Genomic DNA, 11,948 nt, shown 5'->3' with positions numbered 1-11,948 from the left:
TTAGCCTTACAGAATTACTTGTAGGTGGCACTTATAATCTTTAATCGCATATGACTACCCTGCAGTGGGTTTTATATGATTTTTTTGTACTTTAACTACGTTAATGCCACATTTCTCTTTTTCCCCCAAAGTCACAGGAAGCCACTGGTCATCTACTAGACTTAACTTTTCTAAGTTAAAGACTAACTTAGGAAAGAAACACAAACAAATGAAGTAAAAATACTTTCAAGTTTTTTTTATGTTTTTACTTACCGCGAATAACAGATCAGCACACTCATTAAACCATTCTTTATTTTGCTTTTAAAATTTTTGGCCTGTGGATCACTCTGGCGGGCTTTTGCTACTCTGTGTATTACGGTAGAAGAATGTGCGTGTGCGCCCTGGTGTGAGCGCCGGTTATTACGGTAGCGCGGTTGACGATTGTTTGCTGCTCCGGGGTCTGTGAAAGCGCCGAGCGCTGCGATGAACCTCCACAAAGCCCGCTCTGCTCTCCCGCTGTAACCGCAGCTAACGTCTCCCTCTGAGGCAAACTTTGGATACCGCTCCGCTTCCAGCTGTAAGTTACACACACGTCCTCGTGTTTTGGGCACATTTCCCGTTTTTCCTCTTCCTTTTTAACGAACTACAGTTTTACTTTAAGATGCTTCACGCTTTGTTTTCGTCTCGGAGAGTTAATTGTTAACTGTCAGATAAAATAGAAGTCATTACGCGCTGCATGACTCGGAAAGCTTTTTTTTCCTTCCTGAAAGAGTTTTTTTTTTTTTTTTTTTTTTTTAAATTTTGTTCGCACCCGTTAGTTTTTTTTCCCCTGTTGTATGAGTCGTTTATTTCAATTTTCTTAAAAGCTTTAATAGTATGCTACCACAGCCGGGGGACAATGAAGTTGAAAGTGGTGAACAGTTCTGTCAAACCCCACCTCTTTAAGTTTAACGCTATTCCTAGCGTAGCGTTGAAGCTATAGGGATAAAAGGCTGTGTTAGTATTTAATTTTTAGCTATACATTAGCTTCCTAACTATCTGTGTGAACGTCTGAGCCGCTGCACCCCACCCAGTACATGTTTGGGAGCAGCTAATAATTGTTTGGTTATCCGGCTTAAAAGCATTTTACTGTCGTTATTCAACACGACACAGTCTATACTGTATTTCTTTTGGCTTGGTTTTAAATAGCAGTCTTCCAAGTTTATGGATTTCGTTATACATTTATTATTATTTTTAAACAAGTTAAGGCATTGGCTTAATGACAGAGGTGGAAACTCATTTTAACTAGAGTGGTTGGGCATTGAAAGCCACAACAAACGAATATCTTCCTATACTGGCAGATTAGAATGACATCTAAATGTGTTTTCTTGAGAAATGCCTCAGAAGCAGCTGTGTTTATTATAAAGAGAAGAGAGGACACATGCATGCATGCCTCAGTGTGCTGCAGTGTTTGTAATATAAAAATGAAAGGAATTTCTGCAAGTGTACACTGTCCACATTTATGCTTTCTTTTGAAATTGTAATTAAGATGAATTAAGATGAAGCATGGCTACTGATTTGACGTGTGTTTAAAGAGCTGCCCCTCATTGTAGGAAATTAAAAATCCCTCAGTGTGTGGGAGCCTGCTTAACGCCTGCGGGTCACGTTAGTGATTGGTGTGTCAAGACTTGTCCCAAGCAGAGTTCAGCAATCCCTCAGTAGATGCTGAATAAACAGTCATGCTGTGAGTGTTTAGTTGTCTGAGGGGAAAGTCTCGCTTCTTTTTCTCCTGAGAGTTGCTGATTGAAATCTAAACTAAAAGTGCGTTTTCCACTTTCTGCCTGCTGAATTTGCTGAACATGTTGAACTGGAAGGGTAGATGGTGAAGAGTTGTGTGGGGGGGGGGGGGGGTTTTTTTTTTTTTCCCCTTCCCCTCCCTCAGTGATACCTACTCGGGTCATGCGTGCTTATTGACACGCCCTTGTTTGCAAGGCAACAAGCGATTGAACACCTAACTCATGATGCTGGTATGAGTCAAACAAAAAGCAGCATGATGAAAGCGCCTCAGAAGCTTTTGCAAAAAATCTAATATTTCAAAATGTCACACGAGGAGACAAATTGAGGGCTTTTTCCTCTCAGCTTGAAAGCCTTTAAATTGCATCCACTGGATTGCTGTTCTCATGAATGGAGCTCCCGGCCCCCCCCCCCCATCCCTTTTTGCATGCATTTGAGTCGCACTGTTTTCCCCCTAATCATCTTGCACTTGGACATCTCATCCAGGCTCTCTGTGTGGGCAGTGGTTTCTTATTGGTCAAGGAAATGGGAAATGGGAAACTGCGCTTCGATCTTTATTCTTAGTGGTCATGGCGACAAAGTTCCCAGCTTTGTGAAATTTAAAAAAACAAACAAAAAACCCCCAACAAAAACCTGATGTTGAGTGGGCAGCACTGGATGCCTTTTTGTGATACTGTGGCTGTATTGATGTAGACATGTTTTCCAGCTGAGGTACTTGCTCAGAATTAGCCAATCTTTTAAGCTAAGTGAGGATAATCTAACCATCAGGTATTTTTATTGTTAACATAGTAGCACTCTGAATGAAGTAGTGGCTCTAGTAAAGAGGTCAGATGTGGCTCGATGTTGACCTTTTGGGCAATTTGCCTTTCCTGTGAACGCTTCTGCCTGCAGGATACCGTCACCTTAGCTAACCCTCAAAGACTGTTTTGGCTTTTGTTGCAAGCCCTTCTCACTAATGGCTCTCATGCAGAACAATATCACGGTTCACCGTGTCACACAGAAGTAGCACACACTGTCATGCAACTGTGCTTATTATCTGTCTGACCAATGAAATCCTGAGAGGGGTGCCTGCAGTGCAGAACTGCAGGTTTTGATTGTGTCCCTGTGCACTCCACCAGGCTGGATAGGGAGTTGGGCTGGTCTCAGTGGAGTTGGGCTGCGAGGCCAACATCATCCTGTGAGAGTTAAGCAGAAGCATATGTAGATGTGTTTATGTGTCTGTGTAGTCTTATATCAGAGCGCACTGAGACAAGCAGCAGCACAGAGTACAGCTCTGGGCAGTCCCACAGGCACATAAACATTCTTGTTTTACTGTCTGATGGGTTAGGAAAGCACATGGTAACATTTTTTTGTATTAACCTCTCAGTGATTTTAAAAATATTTCAGTTCACAACACTGTGCACCAGCATGGACCCAAACTAGCTATTCCATTTTTAACACAGAGAACATTTGTTTCTATTGCATTATCCTTTAAAAATGAAAATGCAGCACACGTTGTTGCTGTAGGGGAAAAAATCAGAGTTTTGCCTTAAGCCTTGTTTTTAAGTGTTATGTAAATGGTTAGAGTAAGAATTTTGTTCAAACCACATCCCTGAATGAGGGCATCTTCTACTGTGCTCCTTTCATAATCGTCTCTTTAGATGTAGGCAACAAATATGATTTACTTGAGCGAAACTGTGGTAAGCTATATTTAGTTTAATCTTTTTCTACTGACTTCTGGTCTGTCTCCAGGGCTTACTGTGCACCAGCAATATTGTCATGCCAGTGAAGATGGCTTTCTTCCTGGTGTCTTTGCTTTTAATTTCCTTCTGTCTGTTGTGACTCTGGGTTAGCAGACTCAGCAGATGAGTCCCTGTTTATTCCTAGTGGACAAGATTAGAGAAGCTAAGACTCCATGTTGCTTTTTAGATTTTGTCGTTTTATGGAGGTTGTAGACTTATTGATCTAGGAAATGCAGAAAAGTGGTTCTGTGGTTGAATGTTGGCAAAAGACTGGACAATTTTAGTGAATATTTGGCAAGGCCTTTCATTTTGAGAATTCCACACAGACTCTACAAAATCTCATCCTGGGTCCATTTCCTCGATGAGCACTGTAATTCCTTCTGCAATATTACTGTAATCTTTTGTCAGACTCACTTACATCCTTATGCTCAAGGTGTGACCACAGCTAATAGTATTTATAATCAGGAAGTAGAGTAAAGCCTCTTACACACAGGCTACGTTTTTTTTTTCTTTTTTTTCTGAAACTGCGATGCCATTCATTATCAGTTTAATTGTCCACAACTCCTGTCTCATTTTTGCTGCTAACCTGCTCTCCTCTGCCCTTTGGTATGCCTACGGAGTGGCTTACTGGACAGTTTGATTCAAACACCTCCAGTTATCCTTTAGGCGTTTTAAGAGAGGATCTCATCTATCTATTATCTTGGACTGCAGCTGGTGGTGGTAGTCCTTGTTCTGCTCGGAGCTCCACAGGGAGCTAGGAGGCCACTCTAATCAGAACTGGCAGCAGGTGGAGAGCTGGTTCGTGTGCTGCTATGCCAAGCTTAGCAAGACTGCTGAGCAGAACAAAGACTGCCATCGGCAACTGCAGTCAGAGACGGTGAAGATTGAATTAATCAGCAAGATTAGAGGCTTACAGAAGAGACCCTTGATTATATTGCTCTGTTTTTGTTTTTTTGTTTTTTTAAAAGCTTTAAGCCTGTTTGATTACAGCAAAAATCATAAACACAACTATTGTGGTCAGTCATCTTGATTATTCATAAACTTAAAAGTTTTGCACTATATATATGGGTAGGGATGGGTATCGTTTAGGTTTTATCCGATACCGGTACTTTTGAAACGGTGCCGGTGCTCAAACCGGTGCTCAAACCGGTGCTTAAAGAATGGAGAACACAAAATTGGTCCAAAAACCTCTCATGTTCAGCTGTTTTTTTGTAAAAAGATAACAATGTTAGCCTTTTCTGCAGCTATGGGGCATATATGGTATCACTCTTGGCTGGAAGCAGTGCTTAAACAATGGAAAAAACACAAACTTTGTCCAAAAACCTCTCATGTTTAACTGTTTTCCACTCTTTCTTTGGTCATTTTAGCCTTTTTGGCCAGGGTGATGGGAGTATCTGCCATCAAACAAGAAGACAGCCACATGTAACTATGATGACGTTTGCTAGTTCACCTTACATGCATTAATTTAATAACGTGGTTAGCCTACTCAACGTAAATTACACACGGACAACATTAAGCTACTCACGCAGAGAAGAACGGCCGCTGCTGCCATCAAATACGGCGCATTTCTGCTACACTGGCAGGGCTAGGGGCCAGGACTCTCCTTTTCGGGTTTTTGGGGATGTTGCAAACTCCGGGTCCGATAACAGGCACCACACCCGCAGTAGATGTGCTCCGTGTGAGGTCTCGCAGCAAGCTATCAAATACGGCACATTTCTCGGCTTTTAAAAAACCCCCGCTATGCGTCGCCAGGTGTCTCATCAGATTTGAGGTGTTACCTCCTTTGACAGTATCACAGTATCAGCTTAAAGCACTTGTTGCAGGCTGCTGAGTTTGCATCTTTTGCTGTGAAGTACAGCCAGACTTTTGACCACTTTGCCCTGGGCGTTTTTAATCTGTAGCTCTGCTCTAACAGAACGTACGTACCGGGACCCGCCTACTGTCCTTGGAAATGTAAAATGATTGGCTAGAATCTAAAGTGTATCACAGCTCAGGGAAAAAAAGCACCGAAATGTGCGCTGCTTTTCGGTCTGGTTACTACTGTTTATGTCAGAACCGGTGCCACCGGTACCCATCCCTATATATGGGGGATTTCCTTATACTTTAAATGTAATTCGTATGTGAAAAATCCCCCAGAAAAAACAAAACACATGTGGGCTCCAGGGGACACAGGGTTATCTCACTGGGACTTCTGACTCTAAAGCCCCTTCACCTCAACCAGTGGTGCCTGTCGGTCCACAGCCTCCACTGTGGGATCCCTAGGGTACAAATGTGGTTATAAAGGTCCCCCTGCAGCAGCAGACTGGCTTGCATAGCAGCGCAGGGGTGAGCGACAGAGTACAGAAAGCAGACCATGTGAGAGACCCTGAGCGATGTGGGGACAACAAGTTAATAATGGAAACCTTGTGAGTTTTACTTCCTTTAGAAATAGCTTGTTGACTGAGATTTCTCTTTTAGTCATCTTGGTTGAAGCTGTGATAAACAGTGAGCAAGTGTACACGTGCAAGCATGCACAGCTGTAACAGAACAGTATGCACCCATGGGTGTGCATATGCTCATAGAATAAATAACCAATAGAATCTAAATCTGTGTTAAGCACTACAGCTGGTTTGTTTCACTCCTGTACAATAGCACAGGAGTGAAAGAAGTCAGCAGTGAAATGAAATAGAAATGGGTATGTCTGGTAAAAGACCTGCTGCCTTTCACAATAAGAAATAATTCATGCTGTGCTGGTTAGCTGCTCACAGAGCTATGCTGTGGAGTTGGGTTAATTGAGTCTGTGCGTATTCGTGCTCACAGTGGAACATTGTGATTGTTTTGGCTGCTCGTATGTGCTCCTGCATTGAGACATTCCCCCCATGGTTTCACCTTTGCCATTTGAACAAAGTCTCCATTAATTTATCCTCAGGAGCACACAGACATTACGTCTGACGTTTTCAACACCCTCGTATGTCTGGTTAGCTGACTTCCTGGCACCCTTTTACTGCTAGGATTCAAACCTACAGTGTGATGAAAGAAAAGAAAGGATCTCCTCTGCTAAATGTTGAGAATTAAGGCAGCAGCTTCATCTCCCTGTAGGATCAGTGTCACATCCATGCCACCCCTGTGGAGGTTCAGTAATCCCTATGGTATGGTTTGGTTTCTTTATTCACTCACAGATTCCTCATCATAAGTTCACCACTGAACATTTGGATTCTGCTAAACTCACAACTGTTACTCTTTCACTTCATTATGCATTACTTTCACGTTCCAGGTTCATCTAAAGGTCTTTTCACTGAAACAGGTCTTCTACCAAAGTCACTAGATTTCTATTCCAATAGCAAACTTGGATGATTAATTTGAGTATTGTTGAGCAACATTTAAGATAAAGTTTTCATTAATCAATTGCTTCTTTTCTTGTTTACTTGATTTTTCTGGACAGTAGCCAAAGAGTAAAACATGTCTTTACACCTCTTTTCAAAGTTGTTATGTTTATATTGTTTCAAATAATTGTTACAAATAATTAAGCAGTTGTTAATTAAAAGGGACAAAGTAAGCCTAAAAGGCTGGAATTATTGCTTATAAAAATGTTTATCATCCAGTTTTCCTAAGCTGCCTATTACTTTTAGGCAAACACATCTGGTAGCGACTGTGTTTGTCAGCAGAAAAGATGTCCCTGGTCCAAGTTGGCCAACCTTTGTTCAGCAGTGAGTGACTTTTCCTGCTGTGATGGTTTAGATAAGGATGGGAGTCTCATTTCCTATGACGCGATTCACAAACTTTGAGTTTGCAAGTTGGTGTAATCACACAGACTCATTCAAACGCAAATTGTGTGATTATATAACTGTCCAGGCTACAGCCAGTGCTCTCTTGACCAGTCTAAATACATTTATTAGTTACTTGATTATTAATTCTGCCTTAAACTTTAAATGTGTAATGAGCTAGCATATCATATTTAGATTATTGTTATTTTTATTAATTAGATCAGAGCACAAGCATAAAGACAAGTATCAAGTGAGCATTGACCACTTTGTTTTTCGACTGTATAATGCACATGCAGCTCATATCACAGTGGTCACAGCAGGTCACTATTTAAATTGGTTAAAGACGAAGGCTCATTTTCTTCTTCTTTAGCCATTTGTGCCTGTGGAAGTAGGCGCCATCAGCAAGAGGCCTTTGTGCCTTTGCCTCTAGCTGGCTCCAAGGAAGATCTATTTTCTTGGTGTCTGCTAAATAATAATAATAATAATAATAATAATAATAATAATAATGTAAATGTGTTAGTCCCTGTAGTGGACTAACATACCCCATGTGCTACTCTGCATTTAACCTATTCGCCCAGTGAAGCAGTGGGCAGCCACCAATGCAGCACCCGGGGAGCAGTGTGTAGGGTCGGTACCTTGCTCAGGGGTACTACAGGGTAGCCGTACAGTGGAGTCAAATCCCCGACCTTCCGATCATGGGGCAACCACTCTACCTACTGAGCTATCCCTGCCAAAGGTGTCTTTACCACGTGCTTCTTGGATGGCTGGCCCTGCTCATGGCTTGGGGGTGTTCTATGTCAGGGCATGCATGGCTAGTTTTAGTACCATGTTCCCAATTCATCCTTACCACCTTGTTCCAGTTTCTTTTTCTACTGACACTTGTTGTGTCTCGCTCCTCAGATCGACATTGCTCATTTGGTCTGGCTAGTGGCTCTATTAAGAATTCTTCTCAGATGACTGCTGATAAAATGTCAAGCTGAGGGTAGTCTTTGTCATCCTGCATATTAAAGCTCAGGCTTGTCACCCTGCTTATTGATGTCATTCCCCTATTTTGTCTAAAATAGGCAAATAACTCCATTCTGTTAGGGTCTGAGTGTGACAGTTCAGACAATGACTGTGCTGTGATTTTGGCTGTATTTACTTGTAAATTGCTTGTGATTGCTCAGAGAGAAAGTTAGACCTCTCATTTCTTTTCCCTCTGAATCCTCACCCAAGAAACACAGTAGAGAAAGAAGGAGAGCAAGGCACCGTTGCAAAGCAGTAGGACAACCACAGTTTTTTTTTTTTCACTTGTTCTCAGATATTTTTGAGTTCATGTTGATTTCATTTAAATATCATCGATCGTTTTGATAGCAGCCATTAAAACCCTGATGTGTGCACGAAGTTGCATAAAATCACCCAATTTAAAGTGCTTACTTTGAATAGCACTTCATAAGTTTGTTTAGAGATGAAATCACCAGGAATAATTCTTCTGTATGTTAAAGTAAAAAGTAGAAACACAGTTGAAAATGAGAATCCAAATTGAGTGAGATATGTCTCCAATTTGTGTGATTAAGCTCTACAGGATGGTTATTAGTTGATTACATTACAAATTATGCAATCAGTGCAGCGTGACATGATACGACGGGGAAGAGTTTTTTTTGTTTGTTTTTTTTGTTTTTTTTTTGGTGATTGTATGGGCCATCAGATATTATTTTTGTATTACCAAAATGTACATTCATCATTTTGAATTTCTTTCACTGTTTGACCTGCTGTGATTAAATCTAAAGGGTATCATAAACATTTCTTAATCATGTTGTCCAGCTATAATGGTGTTATACTTCTATCTGCACTATACCCGACGTGGTTTGCTGACATTGGTGAGGCAAAATGACAAGACTCTTCTTTCTATTGAAAGGTTTAATTTTCTTCTAAATGGTTTAAGGCAGTGCAGTCACAACTAGACTTTTGCCAGGGGAATAATTGAACTAAGGACTAGGAGATAAATGCAACCTTCTTCATGATTAGATGTCTACCTCATTGTGCTTGGACATCAACCATCTTATGCAAGCATTGATTTGCCACTGGCTAAGGTTGATTCCCTCATTTGTTTCTGCGTAAACTCAGCTGAGCCCACATGGTCTTTGTGGTGTTCAGTAAAAACCTGATTAGCGAGTTGCTCAGATGTGCTTACATTTATTAGGAAGTGGTTTTGGTGTATACAAAGATTGCAATGTAGAGATAGGAATGGGGACAAAAAAACTCTGGAAAAACTGTATAAATGGCTTACTATACAGAAATTGGATCAGAAGTTTTATGTGTAGGAATTTACTGACAGAGAAGAAAGTTAAAATGTAATGTTTTAGGCCTAATGGAATAAAGACTGAAATATTAGGATTGTTGCTAGGTAGCCTACTAATGTTACTACGAGTTACAACGTTGCATTACATTAGCTTAAGCATTTATAATACATTAGCATTATATAAATTCTTATGGAGCGTAATTGATATTACACTGACAAGTAAGGAATAATAACAGAAAGTACTTTTATGTTCTACTTACTGCCTTCTTTATCAGTGAGTCAGGGTGGCAGTTGCACTACTTGCTTTCTCTGTGTGTAGTATTTCCTCTTGTTGTGGTTGTCCATCTTCAGCATGTAAAGAAACAAAAGTCATAGGCTTACAGTGCCCCTCTCAGTTCTGGAAGAAGGAAAAAAACAAGTACAGTCACTTTTTTCTTTAATATAATTTTTGTATAGAAAAGTATCGTAAGCATCTCTTCTAGTGACATACCTACTCTGCAGTGAAATGTTCATCTTGGACTGGGAGCTTATAAATGTTAAACAACAGTTGCTTTTACTGAAATCCCTTTTGATTTGTATTGCTTGCTAGTCACTATACATTGTTTACATCTCTGGGAAAGTGTACCTTAAGCTACAGTGTAGGCTATGGCAAAGGGTATAGAGCCACTTGTGGCTTCCACATGTGCTAAACATTTGGCTGCATGGTCTTGCCATTAAGTGCCAACATCATATACCTGAGCATAGACAGTGACAGCGTTGTTCATTGCCCATTGGTTTTACTGTTTATATTCCCCCCAACCTGAAAGTAAAAATCAATTTAATTAGCTGTTGGTCTACACAGATTTCTGCTACTGGTGAAGTTTATTGAACACGATTTAAGTAAGTGGCTTTGATTTTTCTGGCACTTTAATAAAGCTTAAAAGCATCTGGGATAAAAGGGTGATATCCACACATCAAAGGCCTCACACACACTGAGTTTGGGGACATTCTGACGACTTAGAGCAAAGCTTCAGTCAGATGAAACCAGTAGCTTCTTTGAGAAAAAAGTTAATTCCTGTTAGTGCCATTTGTTAAATTGGCAGCATATAGTCATTTTGACTTTAGATTTCTCAAAATTATAATCTCTGATCTGTCATCTCATAATTATGGCGATCGTGGCTCAAGAGTTGGGAGTTCGCCTTGTAATCGGAAGGTTGCTGGTTCGAGGCCCGGCTTGGACAGTCTCAGTCGCTGTGTCCTTGGGCAAGACACTTCACCCGTTGCCTACTGGTGGTGGTCAGAGGGCCCGGTGGCGCCAGTGTCCAGCAGCCTCGCCTCTGTCAGTGCGCCCCAGGGTGGCTGTGGCTACAATGTAGCTGCCATCACCAGTGTGTGAATGGGTGTGAATGGGTGGATGACTGGATATGTAAAGCGCTTTGGGGTCCTTAGGGACTAGTAAAGCGCTATATAAATACAGGCCATTTACCATTTATGTCCAATTTATTGCTGTCTGCTAACAAAGTTTATTTATATAGTTGTCTGTGTAATTAAGAAGTTAGAGTAATGTTCGCCTTATCACTGCATTTGTAAAGACTGGTTTGTACTTTCTGCATAGAATTGAGAGGAAAGTTGAAGGCCATTTGTAAAATGCATTGTTCCAAGTATTGATTTTCTGCCACAGAGAACCTTTATCATTTGCACTGAGTCTGCTGTGTGGGAGCAAGATCGACAAACCAGTCGCAGAGTCTGAATATTAACAAGAATGAGTCTGTTGGCATGGATCGCTAATGTGTATTGCTCTATCATTGGAAGATGGCTTTCTTACTGACAGGGGAAATTGATTCAAGTATTTCTGACAATGAGTCAGAGCTTGGTTATGTAGAACCATTCATAATTTGATGAAATGTTTAAATTATTATTATTGTTGTTGTTATTAATGCGGTGAGGTGTGGTTGGTGGCTCAGCTGCAAGGGAGGGGAGGAGCAGCAGTCGAGGGAGGCTGGTCATCACAGCTGGAAAGCCTTACTAATTGTGCCTTCCCTGTTTTAGTAGCCGCCAGGGCTGAAGAGGAGCTGTGGGCAGGAACAGTAAGAGAAAGTAGCTGAAAACCTGCTTGTGAAAGCACAAGAGTACTGAAAAGCACACTGTAAGTAAAGAAACATCCATGTAATAGTGAAATTTGGGTTCGGAAAAATTTTCATTATCAGCGTAAAAACAGACATTTCACAAGTATTATTTCTGTCAGATTTATCAAGCAGGTTTAGTAAAAAGTAATTTATTCATATAGCCCATACAAAAAGAACAGTAGTATACATTAGCCATGCTTGTGGGACAAGCAGTTTTCAGCAGTGCAGAATTTAAGCAAACGTATACAAAATTATCACATAATGAATGGAATTTAGTCTATTTACTTCATCCAAATTGTGCTCAGGGTCATGTGTTGCTTCATGGGCACTTTTTTTCCCCGTTTTC

At 40.8% G+C, this 11,948-nt stretch overlaps 1 protein-coding gene across 1 annotated transcript in view; it reads left to right on the top strand.

Annotated features, from left to right (window-relative positions):
* Positions 1–424: 424 nt before the first annotated feature.
* Positions 425–11,948, top strand: part of tp53i11b (tumor protein p53 inducible protein 11b) — a 39,986-nt gene continuing 28,462 nt past the window's right edge. Inside the window, exon 1 of the mRNA XM_005929109.3 lies at positions 425–556. The gene's annotated coding sequence lies outside the window, so the exon portion shown is untranslated. The remainder of the gene's footprint in view (positions 557–11,948) is intronic.

Source organism: Haplochromis burtoni, unplaced genomic scaffold, assembly GCF_018398535.1.
Source record: "Haplochromis burtoni strain Fernald_Lab_line unplaced genomic scaffold, NCSU_Asbu1 Contig_77, whole genome shotgun sequence".
NCBI lineage: Eukaryota > Metazoa > Chordata > Actinopteri > Cichliformes > Cichlidae > Haplochromis > Haplochromis burtoni.
This window is presented reverse-complemented; position numbering and strand designations above follow the sequence as displayed.